Genomic DNA, 21,101 nt, shown 5'->3' with positions numbered 1-21,101 from the left:
TCATTTTGTTAATAAAAAGTGTAAGTTATAACTTGCAGGTATGGCCAGTTTCTAAAAAAAACAAATGCAGGAAAAATTTTAGAGAACTAGCACTGATTGTAACAACTATATAAAAAGTCTTTTATACATTCAATAACTTTCACTAATCTAAGATTATCTACTTTAAAATGCAACATTATTTGTGTAACACTTGAAAATCCTCTTTCAATTTTATTTACAAGGGGCATCTCAAAGTGAAAAAAATGTGCATCTTACAAATATTTGATGACAATTATCTTCATAGGCTAGCTACTTTATATCAAGTACTGTGTAAGACTAAATGGATTATCGACCTCAAAGTAACCTGCAAGTTGTGTAAAACTAGTAGCCATCACCTATTAAATTGATGTTAATTTGTGGGTTATATAACGGAGTATACATTTGTCTTTCGGTTAGCGTATGTTTGCATTCAAGTACGTTTCTATACATTTAATATTAAAGGAAGTCCACAAGAAATGTCTGTACATTACTCAAATGTGAAAAACATAAACCTGTACAACATCAAGCTGTTTACAAAGTACTAAGGATAGAAAACAGGTCTGAAAATGTTAAACTAAGACTACTTGCTATGTGAAATCAACAATATAACCTAAAGAGATTATTAAGTTATAACAATGATAGCAATATCCCAAACACATTGGCTCAACATTTCCTAAGCTTATTTGACCATCTAACGTCAGGATATTCTTAAAACTCTTATGTACTGAAAAATATCAGCAAAAATTGGTCTCATAAATTCTGCCTGAACAAATTTGATATTGCTTACTAACAAATTAATGTGAAAATTACAATATGTTGAAATAAGATGTAACAGACCATTAACCACAATGATGTCCCTGCATTAATATGCAAATGAACAATCATACGTATATTAGTATCTCATGCAAAGTCCCAAAGTTCTTTGCATTGAACAGTTTCTTAAAAACAGATTATCCCCCATCAACTGTGTAATATTCTTGCTTATATATGCAGCTTGAATGAAAAAGATGTGGGGAGGAGAGGTAAAACAGCTATTAAAGTCATAAACAAACTAAAATAGCAACTACATTTGTTGGCATACAGTATATTAATTACTAAACTAACAGGATGACTTGGTAGTAAACCTGATAGAAATCCTTATCAAATTTCCCTAGTAATAACTTTTACAGTAAGTATTTCAGTAAAACAAAGATTTTCTTCATCTAAGAATAAGCTAACTTTTGAAAACTAAAGTTAAAATTTAATATCTATTGTACAATTTACAAAGTACACACTTGCCTACATATATACACATCTAAATTAACATTTTGCACTTTGTTCCAATCATCCAGATATTACATGTTTGTGTCAATTAATATACTACTTTTTCGCATTAAGGATATAGATATTTATTCACATCCTTGTTATGGAGAAAAAGAGAAGAGAAGCAGTGAGAAGCTGAAGAAAACACTACCAACTTTGGGCAAAAGGTGGCTCGTATCACAGAATCTCGTAACCCTTTAAACCAGTTTTACTGTTCCTACCATATCTGCAAGATTTAGTGCTGCAGTTAGACAATCAATATCGAAAGTAATAAACCCCATTGTTTTACTCATTTGTTATTTTTCATGATCTTCTTGCCTAAACAGTGTATTTTTTTTTTTTTTTTAAGAAATCAAAAGGGGTAACAACCTAAGTTGTCACCTTGGTGAGACTAAAGCATGCTGAACACTCAGTAAAATTAATTAGCAGAATATTATCAACAAAAGGAACTTCCTGAGGTTCCAGCTCTTGATTACTGATCTACTCATTCAATACAGACTTCTAGGGGAATAATCTGTAACTATGCATCCATAATTATTTCTACTTAAAATAATCCTTTCATTTTTATATGTGACTTAAGACTAAAAGTTTAAACAGCTCAGGAATGAAGAGTTAATCACTGTAATAATTTTTTTAAGTCTCCATAATTACAAGTACTATGTGTGGCTGTGTATTTTATCTTCACTACAAATATAACTGAAAGACACAAAATAGACTGTAGTATTCAACTACAAATGTTTAAATGTTATTTATTTATCACATCACTGAAAACAATGTGACTACTTTGATTAACTTTAAATTCTTAATCAATGATTAAGAATGATGGCCTTTTATTTGCCTCAGAATCCAGTCTCTTCCCTATATTGTTTGCAAAATGTAGACAATCCTGATTGAGAAACAAGTAGGTGCAAATGATTTTTTAAGTTGCTGTATTACAGATGTAAAAAACTGTATCTCTTGAAAACCTGAGATATTCCTGAATAAAAACTGAAAATACAAAAGAAATATAGTAAGAAATTTATTTCAAAAAGGTTGAATCATCAACAATAGCTGATAAGTGCTCACATTCCTTCATAATTAAGGCATAATTGGGCAGTAATTAAATCTGGAGACAGTTTAACAGGGTCCTTAACTGGCTTAAACCTTCACTCTGTAGAAAATGTTTTTCGATTTTATCTTGTAGCAATGAAATAGTAACCATTCAAAAACAGGGTCACCAAATGCGCATCCCAGTATGTCAGGGTTTCATTCTAAGTTTCAAATCAAAACAGAACATGTCTACATTCCAGATACCCAAACTGTACACAGCTCTAAGTAGAGCTCATCACACAACGCTGTGGTACTGTCATTTGTATAATTTTACAAGAACACACACAAAACAGAATTTTAAAAAATAAACTAATGCCAAGTCTTCCTAATCAATAACATAGTTAAGTCCAATAATATGTCCAGATATGTCACGAATAGCTTTATTCCAAGGTCTTTGATGCTCATATAGTAAGTACAATTTTAACAACTAATTCTATCACGAAAGTTTGCAGAAAGCTCTGTAGAGCTGGATCCCTACACGTTCTTAAGAATCAAGCAAATAGCCTGGGCAACAAAGTGAGACCCCATCTCTACAATTAGCCAGGCAAGGTGGCACGTGCCTGCGGTCCCAGCTACTTGGGAGGCTGAGGCAGGACGACGGTTTGAGTTCAGGAGTTTCAGGCCACAGTGAGCTATGACGCACTACTGCACTCCAGCCTGGGTAACAGTGAGATCCCATCTTTTAAAAAAAAAAAAAGAATCAAGCAAACTTTTGGAGAGGAACACCTCAGAAAAGAAAAACTCAACGGTTTCCAAGTATTTACTCCAACTTCTCAGATACTTCCATGAACAAGCTTTCCATCTTCTCCTGAGTTCTGTATTACAAAAAATTTCAAGCATCCATTAAAGTTATGCGTAAGCACCCTACATATTCATCAGCTAGATTCTGCAATTTGGATTTGTTTTCCTTTGCTCTGTCATCTATCTACTTAACCTCTCTATCCATCTCTTACTTTTTGGAACATTAAAAATAAGGTTGTACCTGGGCAGCCTGGACAATATGGTCAAACCCCATCTCTACCAAAAATCCAAAATATTAGCTGGGTGTGCTGGTGCACACCTGTGCTCCTAGTACTCAGGAGGCCAAGGCTTGAGCCCAGCAGGTGGAGGCTGCAGTGAAACTGCACCCCTGCACTCACTCCACCTTGGAGGACAGAGCTAGACCCTGTCTGAGAGAGAGAAAAAAAAACGTTGCAGATACCACAAATCTAGACACTTAAGAACGCACATAAGTAGAGTTCGCGGTTCCTTTTTTCTTTAGGTGAAATTTACACAGCATGAGACACGTATCTTAATGGTACCATTTGAGTTTTCTCAGATGCATAGATTGTACACTTCTCAACCCTGTCAAGATCATCAGCCATGTCCCTTTCTCAATGTCTGGCATCCATGCCCCCATCCCCAGAGGCAACCACTAATCTGATCTTTTCACCACAGGTGTCGTGTCTTCTGGAAAGTCTATGAATGGAATATGATACATATTCACTTGGGTCTAGCTTTTTTGACTCAGCATGATTTTGAGATTCATCCATGTTAATGTATATGATGTGTGTGTGTGTAGTTGTTTTCCATTACTTGAACAAGCACAATTTGTTTAGTCATTCTTACACTGATGGACACCTGACCTGTTGCCAGGTTTTAATTATGGTGAATAAAGTTGCCATGAACATTCAAGAAAGTATATGTCATTTTATAGAAATATGATTTCTTTTTTCTCGGGTAAATACCCAGAAGTGAAAATCTTGAGTCAGTGGGTAGATGCGTGTTTAGCTTTTCAATAAATCGCCAGATATTTTTCCAGAGCGCAAGTATGATTTTACAGTCCTCCCTCTTTCAACGTACGAGAGCTCCTGGTTATTCCAAAGCCTCATCAACATTTGGTGTGGTCAGTCTTTAATTACAGGTAGTCTGATGATTGTGCAGTGGTGTTTCACTATGGTTTCAATTTTCATTTTCCTGAAGCCTACTGATATTACACACTTTTCCACTTCTTTACTGGACCTTTATCTTCAGTGACGTAGCCAACTACTGTCCATTTTAAAATTAGGCTATCTTTCCATTACTGAGTTACAGAAATCTTTACAAATTCTAGATTCAATCCTTTCAGAAATGTTTTGCAAATATTTTCTCCCACTCTGACTTATTTTTTAACAATGGATTTTCATAAGATGCTTTGTATACTGATGGAGTCTAACTTTGCAGCTTTCATGGTCACTGCATTCTACATACTTTAAACAATTCTGTTTACCCCCAAGTCACAAATATATTCTCCTATATTTTATTGCTTTATAGTTTTAGCTTTAATTAGGACTACAATTTATCCGGAATTATTTTTTTTCCACTAGTATAAGGTGGAGTCATGTTCATTCTTCCATATGGATATTCAGCTGTTCCAGCACTATTTGTTGAAAGACTTTCCTTTCCCTACTGGGTTGCTTTGGCAACCTTGCTGAAAATCAAATAGGCACACAGTGTTTATCTATTTGGGGCTATCTTATTTGTTTTTATGTCAGTATCACACTGTACAGATTACTATGGCTTCAAGGTGACTCTTGAAGTCATAATTTAAGTACTCTAACTTATTACTGTGTTTTCCAATTCACAAGGGTATCGATCAGTTTACTGCATGGTAATTCCAACATGTAGGTCTTCTGGGGTTGGTCTCCTCATGTTAAAGGGTCACATTTTGTTTGTTCTTTGTATGTTAAGTAATTTAGGATTGTATGCTAGACACACTGTGAATTTTATCTGATGGAAGTTAGAGGTTCTGTTACTATCTTCCAAAAAGTCTTCATTTTTGTTTCACCAGAAAATTAACCTGGTTGTATTCAAACCACAAACTCTGCCATGGAGCAATTCAAATCAGGCTGATTATTTGGCTGTACTGTCTACCGCACACATGTGGGGTCAGCAGGTGATTTTGGCAAAGTTTGTAGGCAGAATCCAGGGCTCTCTTTCTGAAACTCTCCTTGCTGATATTCGCTCCTCACTCTCCAGTAGCTGTGATTCTCCCAAGTCCTACCTATGGTGCTTCAAGGCCAGAAAGACTTGGTTTTGTATTGGAATTTTAGCTACCCTGTACACTTTACATGGACAAAAGCTGTACAACAGAAAATTCGCCTGCGCCATTTCCTTCTTCCAAGTGTCAATGCCCTCTAAAACATGCCTATTTTTGTTTATTCTCCAGTACTTCATGTTATTTTTAGAATTTTGTGCAGTTTGTTATTGAGGGAGTGTCAGTCTGGTAAGAGCATACCTGGCCAAATGAGAATCACAACTCCCTCTTCATTTGTTTAATTTCTCTCAGCAAGGTTTTGACATTTTAAGCAGAGGTCGTGTGTGTGTGTGTTTAATGTATTCCTAAGTAGTTGAGTACTGAAGCTACTATTCATGAATTTTCTTAACACCCCTATTTGTCTGCTGCTAGTATTAACAAAAATACAATTGATTTTTAGACACTGAACCTATAAATTTGCAGCCTTGCTAAATTTACTCATTTGCTTTGGTGGCTATATTTATAGACTCCTCAGGATTTCATAAATAAATAAGCATGTCATCTACAAATAGAATTTTAAAACATTCCTTCAGATCTTTAAACCTTTTATCTTTTGTTTTCCCGACTCACTGCACTTGCTAGGTCTTCTATTAAAATAATAAAGACACAAGAGTAGACATCCCTGTCTTGCTCTTGGGGGAAAACACAGTATTTCATGATTAAGTATATCCTTAGCTGTTGGTGTTTCTTAAATACCCTTTATCAGACTGAGAAAGTCTCTTCGTTTCTCATTTGCTGGAAGTGCTTATCACGAATGGATGATGAATTCTGTCAAACGCTTTTGATCAAGTGAGGTGATCTTATAGTTTTCCTCCTTGGTTAATGCAATGAATTACCTAGTTTTGCTTTGTTTTTGGTTTGGTTTTGTTTCTGCCAGACAGGGTCTTGCTTTTTCACCCAAACTGGAGTGTGGTGGCGTGATCACTGTTCACTGCAGGTTCAACCTCCCAGGCCGAAGGAATCCTCCCACCTCAGCCTTCCAAATAATTGAAACCATAGGAATGCACTACCATGCCTGACTTTTTTTTTTTTTTTTTTTTTTTGCAGTGGAGATGGAGTCTTATGCTGACTAGGCTGGTCTCAAACTCCTTAACTCTCAAGCAATCCTCCTGCCTTGGCCTCCTAAAGTGTTGGGATTAGAGGCATGAGCCATCACATCTGGACTGATTAATTTTTCTTTTTTGCAGGGTATGGGACAAGGTCCCAATGTCTCATGCAGGCTGGAGTGCATTGGTGCAATCATAGCTCACTTCAGCCTTGAATCCCTGGGCTCAAGTGATCCTCCTGCCTCAGCCTCTGAGTAGCTGAAACCACAGGGGCATGCCACCATGCCTGGGTGGGTAATTTTATCTGTCTATAGAAATGAGGTCTTGCCTTGTTGCCCAGGCTGGTCTTGAACTCCTAGGCTTAAAGCAATCCTCCTGCCTTGGCCTCCCAAAGTGCTGGGATTACAGGTATAAGCCACTGCGCCTGGCTCACACTGATTAATTTTTGAAAGTTATAAACTAACCCTGCATTGTTGGAATACATAGAACTCAATTATGATGTATTCTTTTCTCATGTATGTTAGCGATATATTAATCTTTAACTTTTCTTTTAGTCGCATCTTTGTCACGTTTTGGTTTCAGGGTTATGTGAACCTCATAAAACAGCATTTTTCTGAGTTTATTCTGTCTATAAGATTGGTGATACTTGTTGCACAAATGCTTACATTTACCAGTAAAACCATGTGGGCCTGAAGTTTCCTTTGCAGGAAAGTTTTTGACTATGAAGTCAACTTCTTTCATTGTTATAGGGCTACCCAGATCTTGTATTTCTTCATGCATCAGCTGGGGGTAATCTAAATTTCATCATTACATTTAGTCATCAAATTTAATGGCATAAAATTGTTTATAATAATTGCTTATAATATTTTTACTGTCTGTAGGACCTACCACGACAATTCTTCCATCAGTACTAATATAGGTCATTTGTGATTGTGGGCTCTCTGTCTTTTTCTCGATCAGTCTAATAAGCATTTATCTTCCCAAAGAACCCGCTTTTGGCTTTCTCTACTAGCCACTGATTTCTACTCTTTATTTTTATTATTTCTTCCTTCTACTTACTTTCTATTTTATCTTTTTAGGTAACTTTCTTTCCTAGCAGATTATTTAAAACTATAAAATTTTCCATTAGGCACTCTTTCAGCTACATCCCACATATGTGATATGCTGTATTTTCATTATAATTTGGTTTAAATATATATTTTACCTCATTTTTCCCCTAAATAAACCGTAAGTCAGAATTTTAAGGTTTAATTTCCATTTCTTAACAGATGTCTTATTGGTATTAATTTCTTATTCTATTGTTGGCGAGAACATACTTTGGATTTCAATCTTTTAAAATTGACTGAGAATTGTGCCCTGTAAACAGTCTCCTGATGAGGTTACCATGAACACTTGAAACGCTTGTATTTCCACTCATGTTGGGTTTAGTATTCTATAAATACCACGTAGGTAGTTAATAATGTAACTTAAAACTTCTATGTCTTTACTGATTTTTTTGTTCTAATTGAACTCTCCAATTGTGGATTTGTGATTCTGTACCGTTAATTCTACTCAGTTTTGTTGCATGTATTTTTAAGTTCCTTTATTAAGCAGATATAATTTATTGTTATGACACCCTGATGTTGGTGATTTAGAGATGTCACTTTACAATCTTCTGACTCTGTTGCTGATCACCTGTCATTCGTATGTTGCATGCCATTTTTCACCAGCAGCTTTAAGACTCCCTCTTTCATTAGTTTGACCATGATACATCTAAGTGTGGTTTTCTTCTTATTTATGCTGTTTGAGTTGAATAAGAAATCCGACTCCATTTCTGATATTTGACTGCTGATAGGTTTTAAGCCCCACCATTTCCTCTTCCCCTTCTGCCTCGAATCTGGGCAAGCTGGTAAGAAAGCCCAGGTGCTCCACCTGTTGATACTAGGGAAATTTCAAACCAGGCAAGTCTCAGAATATGTAGTGTAAAAACCAGCTCACAGCCCCATTCCCTAATCACCATAAAACCCAAGCCAGTCTCCTATCACTGCTCTCTCAAGTCATTTTTGGACCAACTTGGAAGCCTGCCATGCTCTACCCAGAAAGCATCATTATGTGAGTAATAAACCTTTTCATGCCCTCTTGGTGCATGTAATATAGGTGACATCATTAGTTTCACACCAAAATCAAATTTTATATATAAAACCCCATCCCACATATAGTTCACACTTATTAAGCACCAACTATGTACTAAGCTCTTACACATATTAAACTGCTTAATCCTTCAACAATGCCATGAATGAAGCATTGTTGTCCCCATTTGACAAATGAGGTAAGGGAAGCACAGAGACAAAGTAACACGTCTAAGGTCCTACAGCCAGCAAGTGGCAGAAACAGAGGTCACATTCTGAATTACTAACATTACTCCGCCCCATATATAGTTACTAAAAAGAAACAAGTAATATAAACATAGTAAATCAAAACTAAAACAGTAACACTGGTATAATATCCCAGGTAGGTAAAACATTTACATAACATGTTTAATTATAAAAACTGAAGATTTCACCGTAAGAGGTATTTTCTCAGGAAAGAAAATTTCTTTGGACAAGTAAATTGAGAGAGCCCCTTCCAAATTAAAATAAGCAGCTTAGGTTTCCAAATATTAATAACTAAATAAAAAATAGAGGGAGACAACAGAACTTCCATAATCACACTCCTATAAGTCACATAGTCCTATGAGAATAAAATTGACACGTCTACTCATCTTTGATATAGTATAGCCTTTCTTAGAAGAAGGACCAGGTGATGATTGAAAAAAACTTTCTCAATTTTTCTACCTCCACCTCCAAATGCTGTATTAAAAACTCTACTCCGAGATACTGCTTCATATTTCTGCTGCCTCTGAAAAACAAAATATCTCCCATGCATAAAATAGTCTCTACTATTGAAAAGATTTAAATATCAATTCTAAAAATGGTCGAAGTATTTCAAACCCTTCCAAATACAAACTTTTTACTTAAAAAAAAAAATAAGCTAACACTGAAAGGGCTCAGGTACATTTACTTTAATAACATAGCTTATCGATTTTCTAGATTTAGTCATATTTTTATATATGTGTGTGTGTATATATGTGTGTGTGTGTGTGTGTGTGTATATATATTTTCCCCCCCAAGACAGTCTCACTCTGTCACCCAGGCTGGAGCACAGTGGCACTATCTTGGCTCACTGAAACCTCCACCTCCTGGGTTCAAGCAATTGTCATGCCTCAGCCTCTTGGATAGCTGGAATTACGCCACCTGGCCCAGCTAATTTTTGTATGTTTAGTAGATACAGGATTTCACCATGCTGGCCAGGCTGGTCTCGGAACTCATGACCTCAAGTTATCCACCTGTCGCAGCCTCCCAAAGTGCTGGGATTACAGGCATGAGCCACTGTGTCTGGCCAATATATACTGTTTTTAACAATTAAAAAAAAATAGTATCGTAAATGACAAAATAAATATAAAATATAAGTAACAAGTCATTCTAATAATAAAATAAGTGCATAAAATCTGGAATACATGGTTGGTCTCTGTATCTGTGCATTCCACATCCACGGATAGAAAGTACTAGAGGAAAAACTATATAAAATAGCAATACAACAATAAAGAATACAGGCTGGGCATGGTGACTCACACTTGTAATTCCAGCACTTTGGGAGGCTGAGGCAGGCAGATTGCTTGAGCCCAGGAGTTCAAGATCAGACCTGGCAACATGATGAAACCCTGTCTCTACCAAAAATACAAAAATTAGCCTAGCATGGTGGCACGCACTTGTAGTCCCAGGTATTCAAGAGGGTGAGGTGAGAGGATCACCTCAGCCCAGGAAGCAGAGATAGCAGTAAGCCAAGATTGCACTACTGCACTCCAGTCTGGGCAACAGAGCCAGATGCTGTCTCCCTGCCACCTCCAAAACAAAGTTTGTGGGGTGGAAGTACATAGGTTATATGCGAATACTATGCCATTTTATATAAGAGACTTGAGTGTCTCCAGATTTTGGAGATATGGGGTATCCCCAGGATACCAAGGGATGACTGTATATCAAATATAAAACAATGATTGCAATACAGAATGTGATTCCATGAAATTCAACTTTTTAAGTTATATAACGCTTTTATAACACTTGACTTTGATGGTAAAATGTTTTTATAATCTGACAATTTTTGAAAATTAGCATCCCACAAAATAAAAACTCAAATTTGTACAGCACTCTGAATGTGATAAACTGCTTTTATGCATAGAGGTTTATGTTTAGATAACATGTTAAAATGTTTAGGCAAATGTTCAAGCACATAGATTAATGTTTTATACTTGTGGATGCAAATTATATAAGGCATCATATAAAAATTACAGGAAAACCCTTTTAAATTACTTAACTTCATTATAAATTTTTGTTCAGTATCTCTCAATTTCCCTATCATCCTAAATAAAAATATAACCTTCTTTCACTGCCCCCAATCCCCACTGTCCTAGCAAATTTCAGAGAAATTATATAGCCATAGATAAGCAAAGTTCTAAAAGACAAAAGGCTGGGGTGAAGGATTTAGTGAGAAGTCTCCTTACATATTTCAGTTCTAATTTAAGTATTATTAGTGATCACAGTTTCACAAGAGCACCAAGAGCATTTCATAGCGCTTCCCATAATAACCCAAAGACAGAATTGAAAGTTGGATTCTGAGAGTAAAGACTAACCTACCGCTTCACGGAAAACGATGATGATAATAGAAGAAAACTGTAGTTGTGACATTTATTTGAAAATAAAACATCACTGGCTAATTTAACCGGTATCACGATTATATGCAAAAAAAAAAAAAAAAGTTTTTATTTCATGCAGACACACGTAACATCCCTTTTTTCTCTCCACATACTCTCCCTGTCCCCAGCAACCACTAAATTTGGAATTCTCAGTTTTCAAAAGGAGGATACAGACAGCTCATGAAACAAGCTAGACTTAGTGAGCTCCCTCCCGCCACCACTCTAGTCATTGCTCTCCAACAAGCTCTTCTCAAGCTGCTTTTATCCCGTCTACACAAAATCTCAAAAAGATTTCAACACTTTCCAGTCATGTCCAGATATCTGTATTAACAGCAAACGTTTTCAGAAATTAAAAATCCAGCCAGAGCAAAGCCAAAATCTCACTATCTCATTAATTCTTTTCACGCTACCTCTTCCAATACTCTCCATCTATTATTCTTAAGGCCCCTCCCGGTTCTGAAATAGCAGGAAGAGGGAGTCTGAGAGAAAAGCGGCACAATCTTATGTGGCTGGCTGGACTGTGATCTGCTGTGACAGTAATGTGATGGAGTCCTGTGGAGGCTGGAAGTCTAAATGCAGACTCTCTCACCTACAGTTAGTTCCTGATGCAGGAACTTCTCAGGCTGGCCTGCTTGGATCACTGCGACCCTCCAACCAAGAATGGCCTCTTGATCCTTTCAAGGGACGCCAACTTCAACTATTATGTCTTACTAAAGTCTACTTAGTCCATGGGGGTAATTCTTCCAGCTTTGACCCATCGAACTCTGACAAAGTGCTGGCCACTCCCATTGTGCCCTTTCTTCATTCTACTGATACAGGGGCAGCTCCGGCCTTTATCTCACTTTCTAGGCTTTTTCAGACAGAAGTCAAGTACCAGTCTATTTTTCTGTCAAACCTCAGCAGACACTGTCAAACTGAGAAGTTCTTGTCAAGTCCTTCAAATTGGATTAACAAAAGGGAGAAATACCTTAACATGTACTACTCTCGCCAAAAATCTTTTCACTATGGGGTCCTTTCTCCTGAACTCATCATCTTTACACAGCCTAGAGGTGAGTAACAGGTTTTAACCGTATAACTGCTTGACTCAGGGTATCTTTTCTGCAAGTCCTGCATGAATGCCATAGCACCTCAATTTTGAATGTAGGTTATTGGCAATCTACTGTTCTCAGATTTGGGGTAAATATCAGATTTGGTAAATACCAAAACAGATCCTATTATAACATTCTGCTACAGTTCCACTTCCAGGTAAAATATAAGCAGGTCACAGCAGTCCAATGTTCTTACTAGAGCGGAAAAAAAAGAAGGGAAAAAAAAAAAAAAAAATTTGCTCAAAAGGCAATGGAGAGCTATCAAACTAATGAGATCCAGCTGAACTAAAACTGCAGCAAAGCAGCTTTCTAGGTGAACTGACAAATGCCTATCACTTCCTCCCCTGGGGTCATGTGCAGATTCTAGGTGCAGGCTGAAGGCTTGGTCTGAGAAAGAACCTCTGAGGAATAAAACAGTAGAACTTTTGACAGTCACATGAGTATTGCCCCTCAAGACACTCATCAGATCTTTTTTTTTTTGAGACGGAGTCTCGCTCTGTCACCCAGGCTGGAGTGCAGTGGCCGGATCTCAGCTCACTGCAAGCTCCGCCTCCCGGGTTCACGCCATTCTCCTGCCTCAGCCTCCCGAGTAGCTGGGACTACAGGCGCCCGCCGCCACGCCCGGCTAAGTTTTTGTATTTTTTTTTAGTAGAGACGGGGTTTCACCGTGTTAGCCAGGATGGTCTCGATCTCCTGACCTCATGATCCGCCCGTCTCGGCCTCCCAAAGTGCTGGGATTACAGGCTTGAGCCACCGCGCCCAGCCCACTCATCAGATCTTAAAGCTGAGGCTAAAGAGCTCATACTTTGAAAGTCACCTCATACTTCGAAAAAGTAGAAGTGAATTTCCCAGTGTTTCAGGGGTTAGGTGACAGTCTAACAAGCTTTCAATCAAAATCCCTGGAAAGCTTTGTTTGCAGAAAGGGTATAATCCAGTGGCAGACTAAACCAAATTAAAATGGCAGTCTAGCCCCACCCAGCTCAATTGCTAATTAGATTAAGGTGAGCATCCTCTCTATCTACCTGGTAAAGGTAGGAAAGGTCAAATACTCTGGGGAAAGCATTGTTTACAAGATCTTTATGGGTGAACTTTACATAATGTACACAATATATGGCATACAATAAATACTGTATGACATGAAAATGCAGGAAAATTTGAGAAAGAAAAGAATGGACAATAACAGAAGCAGACCAACAGACGATCCAGACATTAGAACTGCCATACAGAAGACTTTAAAGTAACTATTATAAATATATTAAGGAAATAGACAAAATAGATGGAGAATTTCAACAGATTTGGGATCTGTAATATCAAAGGAACATACCATAACTGAAGGATATAATATTTGAAAGTAAGAACTTACGTAGGCTTAACAGACTGAATACAGCACAAAAACAGGACCAGTAAACTCAAAAGTAGATCAACAGAAAATATCTAAATTGAAAAAGAAAAGAAAAAAAAAGGAAATGAAAACAACAGATTGTACGAGACGTTTTGATTTTAGCCCAAGTACAAGAGAAGATTTAAAGCAAGATATCCTAAACTGCTGTTTTACTATTATCTCACCTCTCCACAGTCCATGTATGGGTACTGTCTATCTCAGGTACTTTGGATAGTGATACATTTACTTACATTGCCAGTGAGGACCACACAGGCCTGGAAGGACTCTACCACAAGACAGGAAGGGGAAGGAGTAAACAGTATGGTTTTTCCCCAGAATGTAGTCACATAAAAATGGCCTGGGTATGACATTTTGGGCTGGATGGTAAATACTTTAAAAAAAAAAAAAAAAAACCTGGGTATCCTTGAATGGTTTCAGATAAGGCTGGAAACGGCCAGGTCCTGTGGCTCACGCCTGTAATCCCAGAACTTTGGGAGGCCAAGGCGGGCAGATCACAAGGTCAGGAGATCGAGACCATTCTGGCTAACATGGTGAAGCTCCATCTCTACTAAAAATACAAAAAATGAGCTGGGCATGGTGGTGGGTGCCTGTAGTCCCAGCTACTCAGTAGGCTGAGGCAGGAGAATGACGTGAACCCGGGAGGCGGAGCTTGCAGTGAGGCGAGATCACACCACTGCACTCCAGCCTCAGTGACAGAGCGAGACTCCATCTGAAAAAAAAAAAAAAAAACTGGAAACAGACCAAGGATGTTGGGAAAACAAAAGATTATTGTAATTTTTAAAATGTCTATTTTAGCGAGGTTGACTCTCTTTCCTGATGCTAATATGTTAATTTAATAGCACAAGAAAAGTGGGTATATTATTCATTGCATCAGGTGTTACATGATAAAATTACAGAAATTGATTAATTGCGGTATAATTCAGTAATTTTTATAAAGGGACAGAGGTCTTAGGGCAGGTAGGTATTTTCCCTGGTAAGTGACAAAAATGTACCATTTAAGAAGCTATCATATACACAAGGGACTTTGAATACCAGGGTCCTGGAGTAGGAGCCCCCTCAAAATACCTAACTGTAAAAGCAGGCACCAGACAAGGTCCAGGGTTTAGCAAAAAGCCTTCCAAAGTGTGTTTCCCATGATACTCGACCTCATTACAAATGCTTTCACATTTATAAACAGTGTATGACAAACTGGATGCTAAGGCTGATAAGAGGTTCCTATTCCCCATAACCTCAAAGTTCTAATTCATATTTATAAAGTTTTGCTGTTCTGACTTTATCCACAAATTTTATACATTTAATAAACTAAATTATACATCATGCAATGTTGCCTGGCAAAAACTTTTTCTAAGCAGAGACAATACATTTTAATGTCTACAATGTAATGTGAGTTCTCTTGAAAAACAAAAATGGAAAGAAAACGAAGACCTAGAATATCTGAATATTTGCAATAGATCATATTCCTAGCTATAATGTTTTATAGCTTATGAAGCTCATTTACATTATTTCAATGGACCCAAAAGTCATACTGTGAAAGTACTCAGATAGCACTACTGCCTTTCACAGCTGTGAATAGTAAAAAGTACAGATTCCCCAGGATCTACACTCATCAATACTGAAGAAGCTGACACAAAAACAGGTTATCAAACTTGAAATTCAGAGTTCCCTCCACCATAGTGCTTCATACATATTACGATACAGACAGACACACACACACGCCTATGTATGAATGAGAAGAAAGAATTATCCTATTACGAAAAAGCACTCGCTTAAAAATGGAAGAATACCACAGATTGGGTTCAAAAACACTTCTCTTTAGCTATTCCTGGTTACCTAAAGAAGCCAAAGGGTATGAACATGAAGTTAGAAATAAAATATGACAGTTTTTTTAATTAGAATTGCTCTATTCCAAGACAGTCTGCATAAAGTTACCAATTACTCTGATGTTTAAAAGTCTGTAAGAGGTGGCCGGGCATGGTGGCTCATGCCTGTAATCCCAGCACTTTGGAAGGCCGAGGCGGGCGGATCATCTGAGGTCAGGAGTTCGAAACCAGCCTGACCAACATGGAGAAACCCTGTCTCTACTAAAAAACACAAAATCAGGCAGGCGTGGTGGTGCATGCCTGTAATCCCAGCTACTCGGGAGGCTGAGGCAGGAGAATTGCTTGAACCTGGGAGGCAGAGGTCGCAGTGAACCGAGATTGTGCCATTGCACTCCAGCCTGGGCAATGAGAGAGAAACTCTGTCTCAAAAAAAAAAGTTTGTAAAAGGCAAAACAAAATCCAAATGTTAATGGCAGCATTAAAAAGAAACATCCTGGAAGGATACATGAGGCACTAGTATACAATGTTCACTACAGAGGAAAACTGGGTGACAAACGAACTGGGGTGGGAGGGAGACTGATTTTTCCACTGTATAATCACGGTTGATTTTTCAGTTATGTACATGCTACTTTATGTTTTTAAGCAACTTTTTTTTTTTTTTTTTTTTAAAGGGACAGCCTCTCACTATGTTGCCTGGTAAGGAGTACAGTGGCTGTTCACAGATGTAATCACCACACACTGCAGCCTGGAACTTCTGGGCTCAAGTGACCCTCCTGCCTCAACCTCCCAAGCAGCTGGGGCTACAGGTGCACACCACCACGTCTGGCTAGTAATATACTTTTTGAAAGAAAAAATAGTCATAAACCTACAAATATCAAAAGAGAAAGCTAAAAAAATAGAAATGCCCTTTAACAGAAAAAACTGACTTCAAAGAAAAGAGACAAGAATAGTCTTGTTATAAAAAGGCAAGAATCAAATTGCTCAAAAGTCCTATTTAAACATTTAATTGTGCTGACTATAAAAATGATACACTTTTACATATAAATATTAGGAAAAAAACTACAGGACTTTTCTGGGTCATCCATACTCATTACTAAAAATTTGGTCAATTAATCTCTAAAAGTTTCATAATTAAGTGTTAACATTTTTAGAAGTATGCTTTATCGAGCTAACAAAACTCATTTCTAATTTGTTAATATACACAGTGAATTTTATAGAAAGCCCTTTCTAGATCCATGAGGATCATAAAGTGCTTCTTAAACATGATTATGTGGTATCTTATACTAACAGATTTCCTGTAGTTGTCATCCTTGAATGTCAACAATAAACATTACCTAGTCATTTTTGTGTGTGTGTGTGTGTGTCTGTGAGACGGAGTTTCACTCTCGTCGCCCAGGCTGCAGTGCATTGGCTCAATCTAGGCTCACTGCAACCTGTGCCTCCTGGGTTCAAGCAATTCTCCTGCCTCAGCCTCCCGAGTAGCTGGGATTACAGGTGCACACGACCACATCCAGCTAGTTTTTGTATTTTCAGTAGAGACGGGGTTTTGCCAAGGCCAGGCTAGTATTAAACTCCTGACCTCAGGTGATCTGCCTGCCTCGGCCTCCCAAAGTGCTGGGATTACAGGCGTGAGTCACTGTGCCTAGTTATGTTTTTGTGGTTTTGTTTTTAATAAACCACTGAATTCTAGTTTCTGATACTTTATGACTTTTGCATCTATGTTTATAAGAGAGTGGTATAAACTTGTCTTTTGCTATCCTTGTTTAATTGTGGTATAAAAAGTGTTCTTTATTAGAGTTAAAGAAACTAAAGGTTAGGACTGGGTTTTTTTCTAATTCATATTAAAAACAATACAGATTCCAATGGACTGGTGGAAACAAAGAAAAAATGATACTGAAATGAACATCAGAAATCTGACAATATTCTGATTATTTCCTTAGGATGAAAGATCAAAAATATGATTACATGGTCAGAGTACCACCTTAGGAAAGTCCTTTTAATTTATGCTTATGGAAATAAATTTTGCATTCCTATACATTTATGTATAATCAGTATTATAATAGCCATTTTAGACCCCATAGTCCTTACTTTTAACTTTACAGAACTCCACCCCTTACTTATAACTTTACAGAATGTTTAACACTTCAAAGTCCCTTACTTTTAACTTTACAGAACTCCATCCCCACTGCAATTTCAATTTTGCTTTATTGTGGATAATAATATATTGACAGCTTTTTCCTTATGTCTGATTCAACTGCCATTCTGACTTCATGACCAAGTGGTCTCCCATTCCTCGAACTCAAAAATGCTTGAGATGAAAAAGCTTCCTGAAATTTTTTATTATTTAGCTCACTGCAGCTTTTACTGAGATTAAGCTCTACCTATAAATTACTCTGTGTCACCATAGAAAATGGTGGGAAGGAAGCAACAGTGACATATCTGTAACTACAGCTTCTAAACTGCCAGAGGCAACAAGAGTAATGAGATGAAGGGAGTGGGAGGTACACAAAGCCAGGACTATGTTTCTGTCCTAACTTTAACCCCACTCTAATATTAAGGGGCTGAGAGTAGAGAGGAGGAACTGTTCAGTAAACATTTCAACAGAAAACATTTGCCATTTCTTAAAATTAAGCAATTTGTTTCCTGTTCTTCATTAGTTGAACTGAGTTGTATTTTTTGGCTTATAAAACTATAAAGGCACTTTATTAACATTTTATTTGAAATTCTGAGTAAACGTGCTTACAAATCCATTGTGTATCACATTTTGAATAATTCTGTTTAAGCTAAGGTTTAGATTTATCCATAACAGACCTTTTTCCATGCCGCTTCCCATCTTTTACACTCTACATATAAATGAGCTCCCTGAATTCCAACTAAATTTCTTACATTTAAGAATATTTAGCTGTTAAGAAATGACTAATAATGTGACACAATTTAATTGTTCTACTACTAAAAATAAGCTTTATAAAATATATGGCACCAAGCTACAGTGTATAAAAAGTTAAAATTTTTTTGATAGACGATGATCAATAACAAATCTCCATTTTTGCAACATCTAAAAAAACCACCAAATTAGGCAAATTTCTACGCTTCAAGGAAACTTTAATAGTGAAAAACAAGATAATGGAGAACTATCACTTCAACTTCATTAATCAGGTGAAAGGGCAGAAAAAAATGTTTTTAATGATGAAGCAGCTCTAGAATATGAGCTCTCAGAGATCTCTATCTCTGTAAGAGGCTGTAAAAAGAATGGGAAATAAGGAAAAGAGCTATGACTAAGGTTACCTCCTCCACAGGTTAAATACCAGCAATGGCCAATTTTAGTACTGTTGTACCTCCCTAAAAGATTAGACTCTCTCAGGCTCTGCTCTGTGGATAACCTCACTGCAATGGCAACTTGAGCCTTATTGAAGTTGTGCAAAAACATGGCTCTATCTCTGCCTGTATCACACAGCTCCCTTCGATCAAGTGATACCAGTCTCCTGGCCTCCATTCTTGACAGCCTCATAAGGATTTTTCTCACTGCAACCCACGTTGCACTTCAAATTAATCTGACTTCTGAGCCTTCAGACCCTAAGGCACTTAATGGCCCCAATCTCACCAGTCACCCTCAGGTTAAGTGTGAACTCTGGCACAGCATGCAGTGACACCTTACTACCTACACACACTCTGGCCATTTGCTATCCCTTACTTTAAACTCTAAGGACACCCAACTTGTTTGGAACACTTCACCAATCCTCCCCAACCTGCCAATCTCCACACCACCACACCACATGTGATGAAACAGGCTTCTCCTAATTCCTCCTTTACCCTGCTCAACTCAAAAGCACCAGTATTCCTCCAGAAGGAAACTTTCCACAAGCCTCCTCTGGATATAGCCCAAAGCATACTTCTTTTATAACATCTACCAAGCCTTATGAAACCATCTTTTTCTTTTTTTTAAGTTTATCTCCCTTACTAGAAAGTAAGTAGTTTAAAAGCAAACACTGTATCTTAACTCCAGTGAGGAGGAGCACACCAGGCACGTAGTGGGCATATGATAAATGGTTACCTAACTGAAATCCCACACACTACACAATGAAGAATGAAATACAGCTTGACTTCTCAGCCCGTTCACCAGGAAGTCCTCAGTTCCACTTCTAAAACCCAGGCCAAATCTGTTTACTTCGTGTGCTAGCACAGCCACCACGCCAGTCCAGTCTCTTATCACTTTGCATTTAGATTCCTCACAGTCTCCTCATTTTCCTGCTTCCATCTACCCTGCTACACACATACCACTCTTCAGCAGCCAGAAAAATCTGTAAAAATGTGTAAGATCCTCTTTAAAATCCATCAGAATAAATTTACTTGCATCCTGTTATATTTAGACTAACATTCAAACTCTCACCACACCCTAGGATGCCCTCCATAAGCTTTGGGCAAGTCTTGTCCTCCATCTACACAGGGCTCCTTTTAAATACTCTAATACAAGAAGCTCACCTCAGTGTCTTCACCCTGGCTTTTCCCTCTGCCTAGAAGACTCTTCCCTCAGTTGGCTGCTGCTTCTCGAAGCTCTGCGCAAGCATCACAATCCAACCCAAAGCAGCTTTTTAATTCTTCATTCTATCATATCACTGCATTTGGTTGTCTTCTTTGCACTCATTACCATATCAAATTATAATTAATTTGTTTACTTGTTTATTGTGTATTTCTATCCCTTAGGAAGGCAGGAGTTTTGTGTTTTGTTAGTCACTGTATCCCCCATATGTCTAGAAACAGTGCCTCTACACAGCAAACACTCAATAAGCATTTGTAAAACAAATGAACAAACCAAAAAAAGCAACCTTTAAGATATACATAAAACAAGTAAGGGAAAGAAATGGATGGTCTACCAAACAAGGCAAGAAACATTCTGGTGTTAGTATTTGTAACCAGACAGGGTGTACTGGTGTTATTGGGATCTGTTATCTACGAGCATCAAAAGTGTACTTCTCAAAGTTCAAAGTCAAATAGAATGGTTTCACATGCTATATGCTAGCCCACGTTATGACACTGCAAACAATCATTTTGAGAATTCTAACATTTCTTAACACTCCCCCCAAAACCTGTAATGTACACAAGTAGTAAAACATATTTTAAAACATGTGCCACTTTATTAAAAAGCAATACTTATGACAGTGGTACTTATCTGTAAATGATTAAATTTATCCTCAGAAAACTTCAGACTTTTAAAGTAACAGGTCCTCCTAACCTAAGAGGCAGGTCTTTAAGACAGGTTCTGACTAATGCCTACCACATACAAGAAGCCACCTAACACACTATTCTTTCTTGGAAGTAATGCTGCAACGCAAAGAAAAACGATATAAAATTCTAACACACTATTCTTTCTTGGAAGTAATGCTGCAACGCAAAGAAAAACCATATAAAATTCACTAAAAAGTGAGCAGCCTCTTTTCACCTCTGACTGATGAACGTTTTGACCAACGGAGGAGAAAACTATAGGCTGCTACTATGTTAGTGATAGAAAAAGCTTC

General features: G+C 37.5%; 1 protein-coding gene across 3 annotated transcripts in view; it reads right to left on the bottom strand.

Moving 5' to 3' along the window:
- SMAD2 (SMAD family member 2) overlaps positions 1-21,101 on the bottom strand; it is a 93,652-nt gene that overhangs the window by 37,202 nt on the left and 35,349 nt on the right. The gene's annotated exons all lie outside the window — the stretch shown is intronic.

This window comes from Theropithecus gelada, chromosome 18, assembly GCF_003255815.1.
Source record: "Theropithecus gelada isolate Dixy chromosome 18, Tgel_1.0, whole genome shotgun sequence".
Taxonomy (NCBI): domain Eukaryota; kingdom Metazoa; phylum Chordata; class Mammalia; order Primates; family Cercopithecidae; genus Theropithecus; species Theropithecus gelada.
Note: the sequence above shows the minus strand (reverse complement) of the source record. Positions and strands in the feature narration are given on the sequence as shown.